A 23,482-nucleotide genomic window follows, 5' to 3' on the forward strand; every position below is an offset into this window, starting at 1 on the left:
TCAGTCTCTTTTGCTGACTCCTCCTTGAACACTACAAATTGCTTCTTGTGCATCCACTCTAAGGAATACCAAGCACTGTGGATTAGTTAATCTTCTAAGTGTTAACATAAAAGAATACCCATGACACTGAGTGAAAAGCTTTGCAACTATGAATAGCAAGATTGCATCTTTTAAATAAAGATATCTACGTTCCTATGTGCAGAGAATGCAGAGAAAATAAGGTCTCAACCATAGTGGTTGCAGACAGGATTTCACTTAAAATTCCATTTACAAAAAGACCCCGAGGGGCGCCTAGGTGGCACAGTCAGTTAAGCGTCCAACTCTTGGTCTTGGCTCAAGTCATGATCTCACAGTTCATAAGTTCAGGTCCTGCATCAGTCTCTGTGCTGACAGCACGGGAGGCTGCTTGGGATTCTGTCTCTCCCCTCTGCCCCTCCCCAGTTTGTGCGCTCGCTCTCACTCTCTTAAAAAAAAAAAAGTTTAAGTCCTAAATAAAGAGTCCTTCTAGAAATCTACAGACCTTCATACACACAACATGTACAGTATTATTCAGTGCAGAAATAGCTGTCATAACAAAGGAATGGCTACGAGTTGGTGGCCGAATAAATATCTTGGACAACGTATATAGTATTCTAGCCTTTAAACTCTTATTTCTAGGGGCACCTGGGTGGCTCAGTCAGTTAAGCATCTGACTTCAGCTCAGGTCATGATCAGGTTTGTGAGTTTGAGCCCCATGTCAGGCTCTGTGCTGGCAGCTTAGAGCCCGCTTCAGATTCTGTCTCTCCCTCTCTCTGCCTCTACCCCACTCGCACTGTCTTTCTCACACACAAAATAATAGTAATAAACATTAAAAAAATTTTTTTAAATAAGAAAATAAACTGTTATTTCTATATATGCTACTTTTTGCTTCTAATATGTGGACATATATAGAGTTAGCTTTTTGCAAAAAATATACAGGAAAGATAAGCCACAAACTAATCAAAATGGTTACCCATAAGGGAGAAAAGGGTAGAAGGCATACAAATCTGATTGAAAACTCAGCAAGTATACCTTTTTGTATGTTTTTGACTTTTGAATCACGTGATTATCTTCCACGTTTGAAATTTAATTAAGAAAAAAACTACAATCAGGGGCGCCTCAGTCTGGTTAAGCATCCGACTTCAGCTTAGGTCACAATCTCAGTTTGTGAGTTCAAGACCCACTCCGCGGCTCAGTGCTGACAGCTCGGAGCCTGGAGCCTGCTTCTGTGTCTCCTCCTCTCTGTCCGTCCCCTGCTCTCACTCTGTCTCTCTCTCTCAAAAATAAATAAACATTCTGGGGCGCCTGGGTGGCGCAGTCGGTTAAGCGTCCGACTTCAGCCAGGTCACGATCTCGCGGTCCGTGAGTTCGAGCCCCGCGTCAGGCTCTGGGCTGATGGCTCAGAGCCTGGAGCCTGTTTCCGATTCTGTGTCTCCCTCTCTCTCTGCCCCTCCCCCGTTCATGCTCTGTCTCTCTCTGTCCCAAAAATAAATAAACGTTGAAAAAAAAAATTAAAAAATAAATAAATAAATAAACATTAAAAAAAATTTTCCTGAGGAAAAAACACAACCAAATACAAACAAATAAACCTGAGTGTCAAACTGATTACATAAAACACAATGAAAACAAATTATTTCAAATAATTACTGAACACAGATGCTGTACATCCTTGATGGACAATGCAGAGTGGTGTGTGGGTGTGTGTGTATTATTTCTTATTTGAAGGGGTGGGGTGGCGGGGGGGGAGGGCAAGTATCTTAAGTTGGGTCCATGGTCAGCACAGAGCCTGACGCAGGGCTCTATCCCACAACCCTGGGATCATAACCTGAGCCAAAACCAAGAGTTGAACACTCAACCAACTGAACCACCAAAGTACCCCTATTTTTTAGGACCAAAAGAAATCAAAGAAATTTGACTCATGTTTACTGTTAGCAAGAGTATTTCATTAAAAAGTTTAAACTTTGGGTACCTGGGTGGCTCAGTTAGTTGACTTCAGCTCAGGTCATGATCTCCCAGTTCATGGATTCAAGCCCCACGTCAGGATCTGTGCTGATGGTGCAAAGCCTGCTTGGGATTCTATGTCTCCCTTTTTTCTCTGACTTTCCCTCACCCACTCACTCACTCTCTCTCTAAAATAAGAAAATAAACATTTTTTTTTTTTTTAAAGTTTACAGGGTGCCTGGATAGCCTGGATAGTTTACAGTCAGTTAAGTGTCCTACTTTGGTTCAGGTCATGATCTCACAGTTAATGGGTTCAAGCCCCATATCAGGCTCTGTGCTGAGAGCCTGTTGAGCCTGGAGCTTGCTTCAGATTCTGTGTCTCCCTCTCTCTCTGCCCCTCCTCCACTCACAGTGTCCCTCTCTCTATCTCTCTCCCTCCCTCTGGAAGATAAACATTAAAAAAATTTTAATAAAAAAGTTTAAACTATTTTTATATTATTGGGCAAAGCAAATAACAGGAATCCAAATTCAGTGCAAAAAAATGTGGTAAACGTAAAAGTTTAAAGGCTGTGGGGCACCTGGATGGCTCAGTAGATTAAGTGTCCAACTTTGGCCTAGGTTATGATCTCACCATTCCTGAGTTCAGGCCCTGCGTTAGGCTCTGCGCTGAAAGCTCACAGCCTGGAGCCTGTATCAGATTGTGTCTCCCTCTATCTCTCTCTCTCTGCCCCCCCTCCACTGCTCATGCTCTGTCTCTCTCTCTCAAAAATAAACAAACATTTAAAACAAAAAATTAATAAAATAGGCAAACTTAAAAAAAAAAGCTTAAAGGCCTGAAATACTATATTTCAAATGGAATTATCAGGAGAAACGCTTTTTAAAAATCATCATTTCCTAACGGAGTTTAATGAAAGCCCTAGACTATACAATGAAAACTACAAGACAGTGTTGAAAAAAAAACTAAAGATGACACAAACAAGTGGAAGGACACTGTGTTAGAAGAGTTAATACTCTTAGACTACCCATGCCACCCAAAGCCACCTGGACTCAACACAAACCCTATGAAAGTTCCAATGGCATTTTTCACATAAATAGAAAAAAAAAAAGTCCTAAAATTGGTATGGAACCATAAAAGACCCTCAAGAGCCAAACAATCATGAGAAAGAACAAAAAAAACCAGAGGCACCACAGTTCTTGATTTTCAACTATACTACAAACCTATAGTAATTAAAACAGTATAGCATAAAAATAGACACAAAGATGAAAAGAACAGAGAGCCTAGAACTAAACCCTTGTATATACAGCTTACTAATATCTGATAAGGGGGACAAGAACAACCAATGGGGAAAGGACAGTCTCTTCAACAAACGCTGCTGGGAAAACTGGAAAGCTGCATGCAAAAAAATGGAAGTGGACCTCTATCTTACACACTCACAAAAATTAACTCAAAATGGATTAAAGACTTAAACAGAAGACCTGATACCACAAAGAAAACATACAAAATAAGCTCTTCAGTGCTGATCCTGGCAATGATGTTTTTGGAGATCACACCAAAAAGCACAAACAACAAAAGAAAAAGAATCAACAAATGCGACATCAAAATTAAAAGCTTCTGCACAACAAAACAAACAACAAAATGAAAAGGCAACCTACAAAATTAGAGTATTTGCAAAACATGTACCAGATAAAGGGTTAACATAAGAACTCATACAGGGACACCTGAGTAACTCAGTTGGTTGGGATTCCTTCCAACTCTTGATCTTGGCTCAGGTCCCGATCTCACAGTTTCTGAGTTTGATCCCTGCCCTGGGCTCTGTGCTGAAGGCTTAGAGCCTGTTTGGGATTGTCTCTCCTTCCCTCTGCCTCTTATCAGCTGTGCATTCTCTTTCTCTCTCTCTCAAAATAAACTTCAAAAATAAAAATTCAAACAATTCAGTAAAGATATTAAAAAAACACAAACGATCCAATTAAAAAATAAGCAGAGGAACTGAACAAACATTTTCCCAAGGACGACATCAAAATAGCGAACAGGTATCTGCAAAGGTGCTCAACATCACTACTCATCAGAGAAAAGCATATCAAAATCAGAATAAAATATCATCTCACACCATTAAGAACAGCTAGTGACAAGAAGAGATAAGTGCTGGAGAGGATATGGAGAAAAGGGAACTCTTGTGAACTGCTGGTGGGATTGTAAAGTGATTCCACCACTATGGAGAACAGTATGAAAGTTCCTCAAAATATTAATAAGAGGCACCTGGATGGCTCAGTTGGTTGAGTGTCCGAATCTTGATTTTGGTTCAGGTCCTGATCCCAGGGTTGTGAGATGGAGACCTGCGCATGGAACCTGTTTAAGATTCTCACCCACCCCTCCCTCTCCCCTTCCACCGCTGTGTGAGTGTGCTCTCTCTTGTGTGCAAAATTTAAAAAATAAAATAAAAAACAAAACAAAAACTTATACAAGATATTGAGGCAGGGGCACCTGGGTGGCTCAGTCGGCTAAGCGTCTGACTTCAGCTCAGGTCATGATCTCATGGTTTCAAGCCCACGTCAGTTCTGTGCTGACAGCTCAGAGCCTGGAGCCTGGAGCCTGCTTCAGATTCTGTGTCTCCTCTTCTCTCTGCCCCTCCCATGTTCATACTCTGTCTCTGTTTCTAAATAATAAATGTTTAAAAATTTTAAATAAATAAAAGATATTGATGCAAAGTTTTTTAATTAATTGGATATTATAAAAGTATTTAATAATTTTAGGTGTACTTTAGCTATGCAAGAATGTCTTAATTTGCAGGAGATGCATGCTCAAGTATTTGAGATAAAACAGTTCAGTATCAATATATGAATAGAGATGGGGAAAATGGGTGAAGGGGAGTGGGATGTACAGGATTCCAGTTATAGAATAAATCACAAAAATGAAAGGTATATCATAGAGAATATAGTCAGTGGTATGGCAATAATGTTGTATAATGACAGATGGTAGCAACACTTGTGGTGAGCACAGAATAACATATGGTGTTGTCAAATCACTATGTTGTGCACCTGAAACTGATGTAACGGTGTGTCAACTGTACTCCAATAAAAATATATATATGAATAACAGAGAAAATAGTTATGGTAAGATGTTAATTGCTGAATCTAGGAAGAAGTTACTGGCTGTTCACTGTACTATTAATTTCTCTGTACATGTGATTTTCTTTTCTTTCTTAAAGACTTTACTTTGAGACATGATGGAAAAAATATGGAACACTGCATGAATTTGTGTGTCATCCTCATGCAGGGGCCGTGTTAATCTTCTCTGTACCGTATCAAGTCTAGTGTATGTGCTGCTGTAGGAAGCACAGGTCAAATTTTTAATAAAACTGGGGGTGATGATACGGCGCCTGGGTGGCTGAGTCAGGTTAAGCGTCCAACTTCAGCTCAGGTCGTGATCTCAGGGTTCATGAGTTCAAGCCCTGCATTGAGCTTTCTGCTGTCACCACAGAACCCGCTTCAGATTCTCTGTCCCCCTCTGTCTCTGCCCCTCCCCGGCTTGTTCTCTCTCTCAAAATAAATAATTTTTTTTTTAAAAAATGGGGATGATGGAGTGCCTGGGTGGCTCAGTTAAGTGTCTGACTCTTGATTTTGGCTCAGGTCATGATCTCTCTCCCACTTCAGGCTGCACGCTGACAGTGCAGAGCCTACTTGGGATTCTCTTTCTCTTTGCGCACCCCCCCCCCCCCGCTTCCCTGTTCAGTGCTCTCTCAAAATAAACAAACTGTTTTAAAACAAACAAACAAACAAACAAACAGTTACTCTTTAAAAAAAAAAAACAACTAGCGGCGCATGGGTGGCTCAGTCGGTTAAGCATCCAACTTCGGCTCAGGCCATGATCTCACGGTCCGTGAGTTCGAGCCCCGCGTCGGGCTCTGTGCTGACAGCTCAGAGCCTGGAGCCTGCTTCAGATTCTATGTCTCCCTCTCTCTCTGACCCTCCCCTGTTCATGCTGTCTCTCTCTGTCTCAAAAATAAATAAACATTAAAAAAAATTTAAATATTTCAATTCTAAATCTTTGAATGACACTAAAAATGTTTTTAAATGTATCAACTTTATTCATGCAAATGAGATCTCTCTTTGACGGTGACTGTCAATAATTTGAAGATTAAAATGTTACGTAGGCTTTGAAGCATAAAAACCAACATAAATCTGATTGCAGAAACAAGCTCAAATTCATTAAGCTTTGAAAATATTTTTTTAACTTTATTTTGAGAGAAAGAGCAGGCAAGTAAGGGAGGGGCAGAGAAAGAGGGAGAGAGAATCACCACAGGTCCCCCCCTGCCAGCACAGAGCCCGACTCTGGGCCCGAACTGATGAACCTTAAGATTATAACCTAAACTAAAATCAAGAGTCAGACATTTAACTGAATGAGCCACCCAAGTGCCCCTAAAATACTTTTAATGGAAAAACTATTATCATTCCTTATGAGGATTATATAAAATGTCCAAAATGATCTCCTTCGTTTATTCCAGTATACTTTATAAATATCTTCATTTGCTAAAGATGGCACTCTTATTAATTCAAACACTTGAGCCTAAATTTATGCCATGGACATAGCTTAGGTGCTATATATATACCACAAGGGGCTTAATGGAATAAATACAGATTTTTACACTAAAACAATTATGGGAAAAAAAAATGTGTATAAAACTGGGAGATGAAGGGCACCTGGATGGCTTTAGTCAAAAGAACGTATGACTTTTGATCTTGGGGTCACGTGTTCCAGACCCACATTGGGTGTAGAGATTACTTAAAACACACACACACACACACACACACACACACACACGCACACGCACACACACACACACCCCTGAGGCACCTGGGTGGCTCAGTCAGTTAAGTGTCCAACTCTTGATTTCAGCTCAGGTCACAATCTCATGGCCTTTTTTTTTTTTAAACATTTATTCAACTTTGAGAGACAGAAACAGCGTGAGTGGGGAAGGAGCAGAGAGAGAGGGAGACACAGAATCTGAAGCAGGCTCCAGGATCTGAGCTGTCAGCAACAGAGCCCGATGCAGGGCTTGAACCCATGGACCACGGGATCATGACCTAAGCTAAAGTTGGACACTTAACCAACTGAGCCACCCAGGCACCCCATGATCTCATGGCTCTTGAGTTTGAGCCCTGCATCAGGCTCTGTGCTGACAGCTCACAGCCTGGAGCCTGCTTCAGATCTGCGTCTCCCTCTCTCTCTGCCCCTCCCCCGCTCATGCTCTGTTGGTCTCTCTCAAAAATAAATATTTAAAAAAGAAATAAAAAACCGCTGACTCCTAAGCACCACCCTACATCAAGATAATCAAAATCCTCAAGGAAAGAGTACAGGGGCACCTGAGTGGCTTAGTGAGTTACGGGTCAGGTCATCATCTCACAGTTTGTGGGTTTGAGCCCCACATCAGACTCTGTGCTGACAGCTAGGAGGCTGGAGCCTGCTTTGGATTCTGTGTGTCTCTCTCAAAAATAAAATAAACATTAAAAAAATAAAAAGAATACAGAACATTGTATTTTAAACATACTCTGCAGGTGATTCTTATGCATTTTAAAAGTTGAGAACCGGGGCGGCTGGGTGGCGCAGTCGGTTAAGCGTGCAGTCGGTTAAGCGTCCGACTTCAGCCAGGTCACGATCTCGCGGTCCGTGAGTTCGAGCCCCGCGTCAGGCTCTGGGCTGATGGCTCAGAGCCTGGAGCCTGTTTCCGATTCTGTGTCTCCCTCTCTCTCTGCCCCTCCCCCGTTCATGCTCTGTCTCTGTCCCAAAAATAAATAAACGTTGAAAAAAATAAAATAAAATAAAAGTTGAGAACCACTAAACTTACTAATGGCTTTGGGAAACGTTTTTAGAAAGTTTACCAAACTTTAATGCAATCTCTACTAAGTGACAAGGAAAGCCCTTCACATCTATTCCTTTTTCTCCCCTCAACTTCTACCAGTTCGGCCAAAGACATCTCTGTAAAGGCAATTTGGTCTCCCATTGCACTGACTGATGCTAGCAGTCTTGGTAGTATGACCTAACTTGCTCTAGGATTAAATATCAACAAGTACTTTAAGAAGCCAAATAGGCCTGGGGCATCTGGGTGGCTCAGTGGGTTAAGGGTCTGACTCCCGCTCAAGTCAAAAATCTCAGGGTTTGTGGGTTCGAGCCCTATGTCAGGCTCTGTACTGGACACCATGGAGTCTGAAGCCTGCTTCAAATTGTGCCTCCCTCACTCTCTGACCCTCCCCCATTCACGCTCTGTCTTTCTCAAAACAAACATTAAAAAAAAGAAGCCACTATCAACAACAGCCGAAGTATGGAAAGAGCCCAAATGTCCATCGATGGATGAATGGATAAAGATGTGGTGTGTGTGTGTATATATATATATATATATATATATATATATATATACACATATTTTACTCGGCAATCAAAAAGAATGAAATCTTGCCATTTGCAACTATGTGGATGGAACAAGAGGGTATTATGCTAAGTGAAATTAGTCAGAGAAAGACAAATATCATATGACTTCATTCATATGAGGACTTTAGGATACAAAACAGATGAACATAAGGGAAGGGAAGTAAAAATAATATAAAAACAGGGAGGGGGACAAAACATAAGAGACTCAAATATGGAGAACAAACTTGAGGGTTAGTGCAGGGGTTGTAGGAGGGGGGATGGGGTAAATGGGTAAGGGGCATTAAGGAATCTACTGAAATCATTGTTTCACTATATGCTAACTAATTTGGATGTACATTTTTAAAAATTAAACATAAAATTAAAAAAAGAGAGACAGAGACAATATGAGTGGGGGAGGGGCAGAGGGAGGAGAGAGAATCCCAAGCAGGCTCGCACTGTTAGTACAGAGCCCAAAGCAGGGCTTGAACTCACAAAACCATGAAACCATGACCTGAACTGAAACCAAGAGTCAGATGCTGAACTGCCTGAGTCACCCAGGCACCCCTAATTTTATCTAATTTTAACTAATCTTAGTATAAATTTAAATAGCCTCATGTGGATAGTGGTTACCATACTGGCCAATGTTGCAAACTCCTAATGACCCATATAAATCGGGGAAGGTATCTTATTCTAGCATTCAGAAACAACTAATACCAATTTTCCCAGATGCCCCACTTTCCCCCTTGGTTTCCTTAAAAGGGAGAGCTCATTATTTTCTATGGGACTTTATAAGCAACAAAATCACTGACTCAAAATATTCATCCCAATTTATTTTTAAAATTAAATTTTTTTTTTATTTTAGAGAGTAAGCATACACACACAAGGAGAGGGGCAGAAAGGGGGAGAGAGGGAATCTCAAGCAGCCTTTAAGCTCAGCACAGAGCTCGACGTGGGATGCCATCCCACAACCCTGGGCTCATGACCTGAGCCAAAATCATGAGTCAAAGCTCAACTAACTGAGCCACCCATGTGCCCCTACTTATTTTTAATTGAAGTGTTTTTATTTTATGTACAATGAGTTGCATTAAGGTAGGTATCCTGGGTATCTGCAGTTAAGGGAGGTATCTTGGATGACCCATTCAAGGAAGTTCACTTAATGTAACCTAATGAAGCCTATATCCTTCACGGACTGACTGAAATACTGGCAGCACATACTGAGAGTGTATTTCTGGGTCAGACCCTGCTGGTTCCAGCAAATGCAGCAAGAATGAGACCCCTGGCCAAATTTCCTCAGATGGCTCCAGTACAGCTGTTGGTGACCCATTTTGCTCTCAGATGCAATGAGGCAAAAGGCCATAGCAATCTTTAATACTCCTCCAAGAGGCAGAGATTCTAGATTTATAGTACACAGTTCCAATCCATTCATCCAAAATGGTTTACTTATTAAATTCTTAAATATAATTACTATGTACAAAATAGGATAACTTATCCCAGTACAATCACAATACTTAAACAGAATTATTCTAAGCATTTTATATATATTAGTTTATTTAAACCTGGTAACTCTTTGAGGAAGGTATTATCCCAAGTTTATAGCTGAAGAATAGTTTAAATGGCAATTGCTAATAGAATTTTAAAGACAGTATTTAACAGAACTTTAAAGAATTGGGCAGTAGAGGTAAGAGGATTTAAAAATGAACAAAAATCCTTGTATTGCACCTTCAAAATCATTAAGAGTCTAAATAAGTGTTTTAATACCAAGTCCTAAAACAAACAGTTCCTGATAGGAATATCTCCAACCTTTAGGATGAATAGTAAGAGTTTTAGACCACTTAATCCCCAATTCTGTACTGAGTACTCAGGAATCATCTTTTTTTCCCCCCCAGGAATCATCTTTAATCCATTCCTTTTTCATCCAGGAAATGAACAACTCTTTAAAAACGTATCAAGTGAAAAAGGCCTAACTATCCCCCTAAAAGTGCAATGGTTAAGTAAATCATAAAAAGGAATACTATCTATTGGGAGGAAAGCAAGTTTCAGAACAGCATTGTGTATATATATGTCCTTATATGTACAGTATCCAGAATGATACAAAAATAACTATCTGAAAAGTTAGATGAAAGGAGCTAAGAAGGGAATTGAACTTTTTTTCCCTACTGAAATACAAATGTAATTTTCAAAGACAAAATATTAGGCCAACAAAATTTTTCATATTCCAATTTTGCATATTCTCTATATAAAATCCCTTTTGATGGAGACCATTCACCTCACTTACTGAGCAGAAAAGAGTTAACACAGAAGGCCTGTGACTGCTATCCTTAGAAAGACATGCCAGGTTGGCCTGTGGCTAGTGTGAGAACCTGGATTTGGGGAAAACTAATCCCCATTCCAAGAGCTAATAAGAGTGGCTCACTGTGACTAAACTGTACCAAAAAATGTGGTTCATGTGTAACACCTACCTTCCCTCCAGGAACCTGGAATTTTAATGGGTGACAGGCAGAAGGTGCCTATAACAATCCTAGGCACTGTGTCTCTCAGGAGCTTCGCTGCTGGGCAACATTTTGCACATATGTGTTGTCACAATTCCTTGTTGAAGGAATTAAGTGTGTCTGATGTGACTCTACTGGGAAAGGCACTGGAAGAGGTTCAGCTTTGGAAGCATGAGTCCAGTTTCCTCAGACTTCACCTCATATGCCTTTTCCCTTTGCTGATTTTGCTTTGTATCCTTTTGCTGTAATAAATCACGGTCCTAAATACAATCCCCACACACTAACCCTGACAGTGGCCAAAATGAAATGTCTTCTGGAGGTAACTAAGACCCATTTTGTGGCTTTCTTCTCTTTTATGTATAGAACCCCCATCTCAGACTTCTAGATTTTATCATAAAGATGATCCTAGAAGCTACATGAATTGGTTTAAGTATATTTTAGGGAATAAGGGAGTAGGAGAGACTAGGTAGATGCTTACCAAATCTGTTTCCTCTCCCTGGCTAAACAGCTAGACTACATTTCTCAGCCTTTCTTGCATAGGTGTGGCCAAGATTCTAAGTTCTAGCCGATAAAACGCAGGCCAAAAATGATACCAGCCACTTCTGGACCTTGTCCATAAAACCTCATACTCATGACCCTCTGGTTTTATCACCATCTGCCAGCTAAACAAAGAGGACTCCCTCTAGAGAAAAACAATGCCACAAGATGGAAGGAGCCTGGGTTCCTGAATTACCACACAGAAGGCAACCTAATGAACACTCAATGAAAGTTATCTGAGGAAAGTTATCGGAGTATAAATGTCTACTGTGTTAAGCCACTGATATCTTGGGGTTGTTTATTACGTTAATCTGCTTTGCATACTAACAGACGGCATGATCTGGTAAACATTTTTAGAAGCTACTCTTGACAATGCAAAATACTGAGAAAGAGGAGGTCACAAGGAAATTTGATAATATTAAGAGGGAGGGGCGCCTAGGTGGCTCAGTTGGTTAAGCATCCGACTCTTGATTTCAGCTCAGGCCATGATCTCACAGCTTCAGTTCGAGCCGCACATCGAGCTGTCTGCTGTCAGCACAGAGCCTGCTTCAGATCCTCTGTTCCCCACCCCCTACCCCTGCCCTGCTCAAGCACAGGTTCTCTCATCTCTCAAAAATAAACAACAACAAAAGATTATAGGGAAAGCAAAGTGAATGCATTCAAGAGAGAACTGCAAGGACTCTCTGAAACTGTGAATAAGCAAGACAAGTGAAGGAAAAGGAGCAGTCAAATCTATTTCCACTAAGCACCTGGATTCCACTTACTCCTGACATGAAACAACTAAGAGAATACATGGCAAGAAAGAAAATCAAGAATTCAATTTGGACAGGACTATGAATTATAGCCTGCAACATAGCAAGGGTGAGCTACAAATAATAGATCTGGGAGTCATCAACATATAAAAAAAAAAAAAGACGGGATAGAACTACAGAATGAAAATAAGAGCATCTAGAGAGAATCCTAAGGAAGCTTAGTATTTCAGGGTGGATAAAGAGGAACTCAAGAAAGGAAATGAAGAGTAGCCCGAGAAGTGGAAAAAACTTAGAATGCATAATATCAGAAACCAGGCAAAGTCCTCTACTTAGTGGTAATAAGTAAAACCTACAAACAGCATCCCTAAAGAGAGCCTTAAGGATGAACCTTCACCAAATGTCCATTGTGGCAGACAGCCTCTAAAACAACCCCAACAATCCCTAAAATGTCTACCCTTATGTAATCCCCTCCCCTTATGAGTGGGATGGACCTTAAGTGTAGCTTCAAAAGAAGGAAATAGTCATTTCCAAGTGTACGTTACAAAAAAGACTGACTTCTGTCTTGTTTACCTCTCTCTGAGCCTATGCTCTAAGCAAGCTGCCATGCTGTGAGTACGGAAAAGACACATGTGGCAAGCAACTGATGTCTCCAAACCAACAGCAAGAATTTGAAGCCAGACAAATGCCACGTGAGTGAGCTTGTAAGATCTCTCCACCCTTCAGCCTTGAGATGACTGCAGCCCGTTAATACTTGCATTGGAACTCTGTGAAAGACTCTGAGCCAGAAGTACCTAGCCAAGCTGTGCCTTAGAAATAAAGAACAAGAAAGGTTAAATAGCTAAATTCAGAGGTATTTTGTCATGCAGTAATTGATAACTAATATACCTATAGTCTGCAGAAATCATGGGGGGAAAGATTTTTTTTTTAGGTTTATTTATTTTGAGAGAGATAGAGCACATGGGGAGGGGCAGAGAGAGAGGGAGAAAGAGAATCCCAAGCAAGCTCCGCACTGTCAGCACAGAGCCAGACGCGAGGCTCAATCCCACGGGATGTGAGCTGAAATCAAGAGTTGGACACTTAACCAACTGAGCCACCCAGGTGCCCCCATGGGGGAAAGATTTTAAAAGGTATAGCTGGCAGTATACCAAAACTATATAGAAATTATAAATTATCAGAAATAGCAACTAACTGATCATTGATAACCTTCAAGGGGAAAGTGAGTGACTACCAGAAGGTAGGCCAAGACGCCTCCATAAAGTGGACAATGCATCAGGTAATAAGACCAGGGCCTACTTCAAGCCCCAGCCCTTCCAAAACCTCCCAAGCCACTTCAGATCATCTACAGGCTAATCTACCTCCTCTCCCCTTCAATATGTATGATGCACTATAAAATTAGGGGCACCTGGGTGGCTCAATCAGTTAAGCATCCGACTCTCGCTCAGGTCATGATCTCACGGTTTGTGGGTTCGAGCCCCGCATCAGGCTCTGTGCTGACAGCTCCAAGCCTGCAGCCTGCTTTGGATTCTGCGTCTCCCTCTCCCTCAGCCCCTCCCCTTCCTATGCTCTCTTTCTCTCTCTAAAATAAGCATTAAAATTTTTTAATTTAATCAAACTGTTCACTATTGTTTCATGTGTATTATCCTTTATATCAGGCTCCCGTAGACATGCCTTGGGTTTTATTCCATAGCTCTTCCTCACCATCACTCCCAACCAATCAGCTTTGAGGGCACTGAAAACATTCCAGAACTGTAAAAAATACAATACCAATATTAATTTCTAGGACCCTAAAATATAATTTGACTAGGCCTAACAAAAAGGAAAATGTAGCCCAAGTTTGGCAAAGTTCTTCCACCTTCATCACCCATGAAATGGAGATAATTTTCCACAATCTCATTTCACGTTGGTTTGTCTTTAACTGTAGAAACATCTTTACATTATGTATCACTAAAAAAGTTTACTTGATAGTATTTTTCTTAGGACAAGATGCATCCCAATTTCAGATGTTAAAATGTTGAAAATTTGTTTTATAATCAGTGAAATCTGTTATTCCTTCTCTTTATGCAGTCTTCTCATATGTGCCACTGTGAAATTAAATTTAAGTAACTTGTGATTTACACCAATAATAATTGGCTCTAAATTAAATAAAATAATCCTGACAAAAATCTGAACCTCAAGAGGGTATTTACTGGAATAAACCAGAAAGCAGTGTAATCTCCAAAAGTTTTTGTTTTCTTTTTAATTTTTATATTGGGGAGGGGGGAGGCAGGGGAGAGGGGCAGAGAGAGAGAATGAATCTCAAACAGGCTCCTCACTCAATACAGAGGCCAAAGCAGGGCTCAATCCCAGGACCCTGGGATCATGACCTGAACTGAAACCAACCAACACTCAACCGACTGAACCAGCCAAGCGCACCTGCTAAATCATTCTGAAATGCTTAAAATTTTTTTTTAACATTTATTTATTTCTGAGAGACAGAGAGACAGAGCGTGATTATGGGAGGGGCAGAGAGAGGAGACACAGAATCCATAACAGGCTCCAGGCTCCGAGCTGTCAGCAGAGCCCGACGCGGGGCTCGAACCCACAGACCGTGAGATCATGACCTGAGCTGAAGTCGGCCGTTCAACCAACTGAGCCACCCAGGCGCCCCTTAAATGCTTGAGTGGGAGAGCCACTAGCACACAATGAGAATTAGAGATGAAATAAACATCACACAAAGGACAGCACCACCAACAAAGAATTATCCTGCCCAAACACCAACAGTGCCCTTGCTGAGAAAATGGCTTTTGCATCCACTTTCCGTAAGGTGAGCCCTAGATGTGAACACCTTAGGTATGGCTTTCTACAAAGTTAACACAAAGCCAAGCACAACTTAAATTCATCAGATGATAAGAAATAGTGTATCGCTTTCATGAAGTGGCTACCACAACTTACCAGAGAAACAGTTTATGCACTATATGCACTAACTCAGCCAACTATTTGTTGAGTACTGACTGTGTGTCAGGTATTTAAGATACATCCATGAAGAGACATACACATATGCCTGCATTCCCACTGGAGGTGAGAAATAATAATCATTAGACATTATAAAACATGTCAGGAGATGCTAAGTACCATAGAAAAATAAAAAAACATCAGGGTAAAAGTGAGCCAGAGGACAGGAGGGATGCAATTTAAGTTTTCTGACGGTGGTCAGAGTGAGCCTTATTGAGAAAGAAGTCTTTGAGCAGACTTAAAAGGAGCTGAGGGGTTCAGCCATGCACATATCTGAGAGAATGTTCCAGGCAGAAGGATCAATCAGTTGGTGCACAGGCTTCCTAAGAGACTGCGTGGCATCTGTAAGGCAAAGCAAGGAGGTCAAGTGTAGTTGAAGGAAACCAACTGGGTGGACAGGGGTGATAAGTTAGGGGGAAATGGAGAATACATGAGTAGGTATAGAGCAGAGTTAAATTCTATAGGTAATTAAAGGACTCTGGCTTTTATGAAAGACAAATGGAGAATCAACGGATGGTCCTGAACAGGACAACATGATATGACTTTTAAAATACAAGAATTACTCTAGGGGCGCCTGGGTGGCTCAGTCGGTTAAGCGTCCCGACTTCAGCACAGGTCACGATCTCACGGTCCGTGAGTTCGAGCCTCGCGTCAGGCTCTGGGCTGATGGCTCAGAGCCTGGAGCCTGCTTCTGATTCTGTGTCTCCCTCTCTCTCTGCCCTCCCCCATTCATGCTCTGTCTCTCTCTGTCTCAAAAATAAATAAACGTTAAAAAAAAAATTTTTTTTTAAATAAATAAAATACAAGAATTACTCTAGATGATGAACTGAGAAGCAAGGGTAGAAGCGAGGTAGATAATAATAGCACATTAAGAGACAATTAGTCACTGAAACTCAACACAGAAGAACTCTACAAAGCTATATACAAATATGCCAAAACTAAGTTAGTATATCAAGATATACCAATGTTTTGTGGTTGCCAGAGAACTTGAGGGCTTACTGATACAGGAGTGACTAAATACTTTCATGTAATTTCTACATTTTACATTTAGATACACGATCTCAACTTCTGTAATCTTTGGCATATTTGTCTGTTTGAAAAGGGAAGGGGAAAATTCTTTTTTAAGATTTTTTTTTAACGTTTATTTATTTTTTTTAATTTTTTTTTTCAACGTTTATTTATTTTTGGGACAGAGAGAGACAGAGCATGAACGGGGGAGGGGCAGAGAGAGAGGGAGACACAGAATCAGAAGCAGGCTCCAGGCTCTGAGCCATCAGCCCAGAGCCTGACGCGGGGCTCGAACTCACGGACCGCGAGATCGTGACCTGGCTGAAGTCGGATGCTTAACCGACTGCGCCACCCAGGCGCTCCACGTTTATTTATTTTTGAGAGACAGCGTGAGTGGGGGAGGAGCAGAGAGGGAGACCCAGAATTTGAAGTAGGCTCCAGGCTCTGAGCTGTCAGCACAGAGCCTGACATGGGGCTCGAACTCACAAACATTGAGATCATGACCTGAGCTGAAGTCCGCCGCTTAACCGAGCCACTCAGGTGCCCCTCTTTTCTAAGATTTTATTTTTAAGTTATCTCTACACCCAACATGGTGCTTGAACCTACAACCTTGAGAGACCAAGAGTCACACATTCCTCCAACTGAGCCAGCCAGGAACCCCTTTTTTGTTAACATTACTTTTCTATTTCTTTATATACAGATGATAGATTTTTCTTTTTAAGTAATCTCTACACCCAACGTGGGGCTTGAACTCATGACCCCAAGATCAAGTGTCACAGGCTCTACCAACTGAGCCAGCCATCTGCTTTAGGAAAGGGGAATATTCTTAACAGTGGGCATATACATGGTAGACTTAACTCTCCATTACCCAAACTAAAGAGTAAAAACCAAGTGTAAATAATCCAATCATGAACATCCCAAAATTATGTATTACTGAGGTCAGAAAAGCCTAGTATAAAACTTGTTTTTTAGAACCCAGCTGACAAGGGATAAGGAAATATCCAAAGGCATAATGGTCAACAAATAGTAAATAGGTATGAAATAATAACAAATGGGGCATGAGCAAACTTGTTTCCTAACCATGCCACTTTACACAAGCAATTTTTACTCAATTCAATAGAATCTTGAAGAAAGAACATTTAACAGACTCTTGTGGATATTTTCAGAATTTTACAAAACTTAATCCAATCCATACATCAGCATAGTTTGAAATACCGTTAGTGTTAGCAAATAAATCTTTTTTTTTTTTTTTTTTAAGTAAGCTCTTCACCCAATTTAGGGCTTGAACTCATGACCCCGAGACCAAGAGACCCATGCTCTACAGACTGAGTCAGCCAGGCACCCCCAATAAATCCCTATTTTTAAAAAACTGAGAAAGTGGAGAACCAGAAAAGTATGCCTACTCCAAAGTCAGAAAGGAATCAAGTTTTTGACTTGGAATCAACTAAATATTCAGAAGCATCTTCCCAGAAGTAACTGCAAAACTATAAAGCAATATAGTGTATAATACACTCAATTACTAAAAGATAACTGAGAATCCTTCATGGAGCTACTTTAAAAATGTAACTACACCAAGAGAACATATTTGTTCTAACAAATATACATATTTGTTAGAATTCAATTTACAGTGCTGAAGAACATTGTTAAAACTTCAGTCCTTCCCCATCCTTCAGAGGTCTTAACAGAAGTGCAAGTTAGTTTACACTGAGGTTAAATATTAATCACACAATAACTCCAACAGAAAAGACCACCTGTTTGTCACACTACAGTTTTCTATTTTTACACTGAAGAGAAGAAAAACTCAAATCCCGTGTCTCATCCTCCAAAAATTTGCTGGGGAAAAAAATCTGTATTTGCTTTAATCACAACTAAGAAAATCTCATCCAAATACACATTGGTGGTATCTCACAATATATGTGTATCAAGTCATTACACTCTACATATAAAACCTATACACTCTACCTATACAACTTACATGATTGTGGGAATGCAAGCTGGTGCAGCCACTCTGGAAAACAGTATGGAGGTTCCTCAAAAAACTAAAAATAGAACTACCCTACGACCCAGCAACTGCACTACTAGGTATTTATCCAAGGGATATAGGTGTGCTGTTTCGAAAGGACACATACACCCCCATGTTTATAGCAGCACTATCCACAATAGCCAAAGTATGGAAACAGCCCAAATGTCCATCGATGGATGAATGGATAAAGAAGATGTGGTATATACATACAATGGAGTATTACTCAGCAATAAAAAAGAATGAAATCTTGCCATTTGCAACTACGTGGATGGAACTGGAGGGTATTATGCTAAGTGAAATGAGTCAGAGAAAGACAAAAATCATATGACTTCACTCATATGAGGGCTTTAAGAGACAAAACAGGTGAACGTAAGGGAAGGGAAACAAAAGTAATATAAAAACAGGGAGGGGACAAAACAAAAGAGACTCACAAATATGGAGAACAAACTGAGGGTTACTGGAGGGGTCGTGGGAGGGGGGGATGGGCTAAATGGGAAGAGGCACTAAGGAATCCACTCCTGAAATCATTGTTGCACTGTATGCTAACTAATTTGGACGTAAATTTTAAAAAATAAAATTAAAAAAAATAATAAAAGGGGCACCTGGGTGGCTTAACTGGTTAAGGTCTGACTTCAGCTCACGTCATGATCTCACAGTTCGTGGGTTCGAGCCCCGCGTCGGGCTCTGTGCTGATAGCTCTGAGCCTGGAGCCTGCTTCAGATTCTGTGTCTCCCTCTCTCTCTGCTCCTCCCACACTCATGCTCGCTCTCTCTCTCTCTCTCAAAAATAAACATTTAAAACAATTTTTTTATAAAAATAAAAATATTAAAAAAATAAATTTAAGAAAACACTATTGTGTGTCAATCAGGTCAATAAAATGGGGGGAAATCACATACTAGGAGTAAAGGAAAATTTTCCCTCGATAATTAATTACCTAAGAAACAGTTTAATTCTATAGAATTAGTATTTTTTTAAGTTTATTTATTGTGAGAGAGAGAGCACGCGCATGCACACACAAGCAGAGGGAAGGGAGAGAGTAAGGATGAGAATCCCAAGCTAGCTCTCCGCTGTCAGCACAGAGACCAATGTGGGGCTCAAATCTACCCATGAGATCATGACCTTAGCAGAAACCAAGAGTCGGATGCCTAACCAACTAAGCCACCCCAGGAGCTCCTGATTCTACAGAGTTATTATTAATAGACATAGTGTGATGTGCTAAACTCCAATCCACTCAATGAAAGTGAAACCCTGAACTACCAATCAACCTGCAGAGATTTTAACTCTAAGATGACAAACATTCTTTCAAAAAAACAAATGGCTGACCACATAGATGATGCTCACTTTTTTGATGAGTAAGTTCACAGGCCTTTCTTTTCCTTGTACTGAATTCAAGCCGAGTGTGAAAATACAAAATGAACACTAGGGTAGAGTAGAAAAACCTGGTCTGACCTTAAACTAAGTCACCTTACTTTCCTCAGCTTCAATTTCCTAAAGGATGATACCTTAATTCTGTATGACCAGCTTTCCAAGTTTAACCATCTAAAAGATGTCAACAGGATTATAAGTATACAGTCCAAAAAAAAATCCTCTATAAATCTTCCCAAGTGTAACAAATGAAGCATTTTTCAATTACAATTCAGGGCAATTACATGTTTTTGTGAGGAAGCGGAGATTCCTTACCCACTATAAAATGAGGCAGAAAAACTTATTACAAAGCAAAACAGTGTATGCCATAGGTAAGTGAAACTGGCCAAAAGGTATAGAAGAAATCAATTTTGCTTAGGAAAATCAGGGAAAAGATTTATAGACAGTATACTTATGTCTGAACTGAAATGATGGATGTTTCGGTAGATACAAACAATGACATTCCCGATAAAAGGGGCAAAGATGCATTCAGGAACCACTGTGTAACAGTCTTTTGACTATAGCATAAGACAGTAATAGGATGCCACAGGTAGGGAGGGATCAACAGTTACACAGCTCTAGGCCAAGGGATTTGAAGGACTTTGACCAGAGGATGGCTATTTTCAAACCAATGATTTAGGTGTAAGAATTAACAATATTCCTGGAATCATTTACACCCAGAATGTACTTACATACTACTTATGTAATAAAAATAAATATATAATAAACAAACCATAGGGCAAAAATAGTGGAGATTAGTTAGAAAGCTAGTGCAAAAAAGACAAAAGGGGATGATGCCTGGCTGGCTCAGTTGCTAGAGCATGGGACTCTTGATCTCGGGGTCATGAGTTCAAGCCCTATGTTGGGGGTAGAGAAGAAAGAGAGACAGAGAGAAAGAGAGAAAAGGTCTGAAACAAAGGGATAACTATTCTTATGATTAGTGTACATAAAAACTTTAAACATTACATTTCAAAATCATGAGGTATAACTCCAAGGTGACAAACTTTGAAACTAATTACCTGAAAGGGAAAATGCTGAGCTCTTGATGAGGATTAAGAACAGTAAGATGATGTCTTTCGAAACACAACTTCATTCCCTTTTACATTTTACGTAATTAGTTCAACAACACATTCATTACACACAAAAAAACCTCTCTTGAAAACTGTTTAACATCGCATTCAACATATTAGGAATTTCCTCCTGACAACTGTTAACAACATTAACCAAGACATTTTATCCTGGAGGTTTATGCAGAGCTTTCCAGCATTAAAGACAAAATGCATTTCTTAAACCTACACTCTACACTTCCAAAGGCTGCATTTCCTTCAAATCTCAGCACAGCGTTTCAGGTTAAGTCTACACTTCTAATTACTGACTTTTCAAACAGTGCTTTTCAGTGAACTGGTTTTATTTGCTTTGCTACATTCTTACAAATGTATGAGTGAAATGTACATTAAAATAGTGTGTATATAGAGAGTGCTAAAGGTTTTGAGCCCATTTTAGCTTTGAAACATGCTTCTCAAAAATTGTGAGCAAAGAGAAAAGGAACTGTAGGATTTTTCTATATATAAGGTCTTAAAATAAGACTCAGTGGGATACCATTTTGAAAGGTCCCAGCAGGAAGCTCAGTTTGGTCACAGGGCCATTTAAGAAGTGCTTCAGCTAATATCTTTAAATGACTTGAAAGTTAGTTTTGTACTTTAATAAAGTATACCAAGTTCATAAAATATAGCATTTCAAAATGGCAATTATTTTTGTTCATTTGAGAGGCAGAAACATCTTACCAAAAATTAGTGTCTTAAACAAGTGTGAGCATTCAATTAAAATTATTATGGACAAATTACCTTCCACAGCATTGAGTACCAAAGATTTCTTACCTCATGGAATGAAATAAAAATTCAAGTTCATCAATTCAGGCTGGTTAAAAAGAAAGCTTTTCATAAGTAAGTCAGAATCTAACCAAAAACCTACTTGGAAAACCCAACATGCAAGGATGAATATGAGATTAGTCTTTACGCATGTCTTGAAGAGACACTAAGCATCTCGTCTCCTGTCCTCACACAGTAGTTTGGTTTTTAAATGACACAACCCAGAGTTCAAGGGATGCCACAGCACTTAGCCTGACAAGAGTCCATGGTGACGAGACCGGGACTTAAACGCCCAATATAAAGTTAGAGACTAGAGAGAAAAAACTAAGCTAGAAACTAATCCAGTTGAGTTAGGAACCAAGAGCATTTCAGTTCAGTTCCACCGTGATGCCACAAAACCCTGCCTTAAGACTTCTAAGGTTACAATCTTAGGCAAAAAACGGAAATGCTTTCAGTGATGAATGGTCAAGTCTTTGTGCCTTGATTCCAATGAAGGACTTGGGACCCACACTTGTTGAAAAGGGACCAACGGTCTCAACTCTCAACAAGTTTTATCAACGTGCTTCCATTTCAGTAAAAGTACAACTAGATGCCTAAAACTTTATGTATCATCAGCTCATTTTCTACTTAGACAAGGTAACGATTTGCTGTGTCCTAAAACAAGATTATTTAAACTGTTACCGCATATTTTATTAATACTTAAAACACTATGCTGTCAATCTTTGGAAAGATAGGAATGTCAACCTGAGTCACAGATTACTAACAGATTACCGAAGATCTCTACAAAAACAGGTTTGTTCTTAATCTGTTTGACCTGCTAATTTTTTACTTGTCCTCTCACTTTTTTTCATCTAAGTATCCCTGTTCCGGTACACCAGACGATCATCACGAGAGCATTGTTCAGAATCCCCGTCAAAGTACTCAATTATTGGCTGTTAAAATCACTCTCCCAAGGCAATAGAATTACACAGAAATAAGAAGAGAAACTAAGGATCGTTACGCAGCTTACAGTAAGGAAACAGGCTTTTTCTTGGAGTCCTAAGAAATGTGACGTTAGATTGGGTGGCTTGAGGGGAAAAGTTTACTTCTCAAAGTTTATTTTAAAGGCAGCATTTCCAAATCCACTATCAGGCATCTCCTTTTTGTAAAGTACAAATCTTACTCCTGGCGGGGCAATTATCTGTGTGAGGCCAGGTGGGTGAATTCTGCAGCGGAACTGGTAACGAGTAACGAGTAAGTATTTCGTGTGCGGCCTTAAGCAACCTCTACAAAACCTGGAGGAAGGCAATCCCTCCCCAGCCGCGAGGCCTCCAAGCGGTCGGCTCACTAGGGGGGCACTTCCCACGGGAGAGCAGAAGCCGCCACTACGGCACAGACAGCGGCCCAAGTGAAGGAGGGCCGACTTCGGAGAAAGTCGGAGCGCCCCAGCGCGCGAGTGGAACAAAACCTGTGGCGAGAAGTAATGAGGAAGTGCTCGCTCCCGCCTGCCCCTCCCACCGGCGGACACCCGAAACACCAGGGGTTTGACAACGTGCCGGGGGCACCGGGAGTGGGACTGCCAGCTCCGGGTCGACCAGAAAGAAGCAGGAGCCTACCAACTACTCCAAACACGGACCCTCGCCTCTGGAACTAGGCCTCGGGGGCCGAAGCCCACTGCACCCGTCCGGAAGCCCCGAGAGAAAGGGGCAGTTGAGGAGCTCGCGGGGGCTGAGGAGGGTGCAGCCCGCGCGAAGCGAGGCCCAGCCGTCCGAATTGCCGCCACCGCCGCCCTCAAGAGCCTCCAGGCCCGGGCCGGGGACCACCCCGGGTCTCACCCGGCGCTCTGCCCTGCGCTCCGGGAAGCCTTCAGCCCCGGCCTTTTCTCTTCAGAGCCCAAAGAGTACGCGAGTCGTGGGAAGAGTCCGCCCTCTCCCGCCTCGCCACTTTCCCGTCCCGACTGCCCCTCACTCCGCGGAGCTCCGGGAAACGCTCCCAATGGCCCCTGGACCACCCCGTTCCTTCGCCCACCGGCACTCGCGGTCTGTAGCTGACACTGCCAGCCGGCCCCA

At 41.0% G+C, this 23,482-nt stretch overlaps 1 protein-coding gene and 1 non-coding gene across 10 annotated transcripts in view; both read right to left on the bottom strand.

Moving 5' to 3' along the window:
- The window catches only part of CNOT1 (CCR4-NOT transcription complex subunit 1), a 105,486-nt gene that overhangs the window by 81,841 nt on the left and 163 nt on the right, over positions 1-23,482 (bottom strand). The gene's annotated exons all lie outside the window — the stretch shown is intronic.
- Positions 5,189-5,295, bottom strand: LOC122495328. Its single transcript, XR_006300401.1, has one exon. It is a non-coding gene; the product is annotated as a U6 spliceosomal RNA (small nuclear RNA).

The sequence above is a fragment of the Prionailurus bengalensis genome, chromosome E2 (genome assembly GCF_016509475.1).
Source record: "Prionailurus bengalensis isolate Pbe53 chromosome E2, Fcat_Pben_1.1_paternal_pri, whole genome shotgun sequence".
NCBI classification, from domain to species: domain Eukaryota; kingdom Metazoa; phylum Chordata; class Mammalia; order Carnivora; family Felidae; genus Prionailurus; species Prionailurus bengalensis.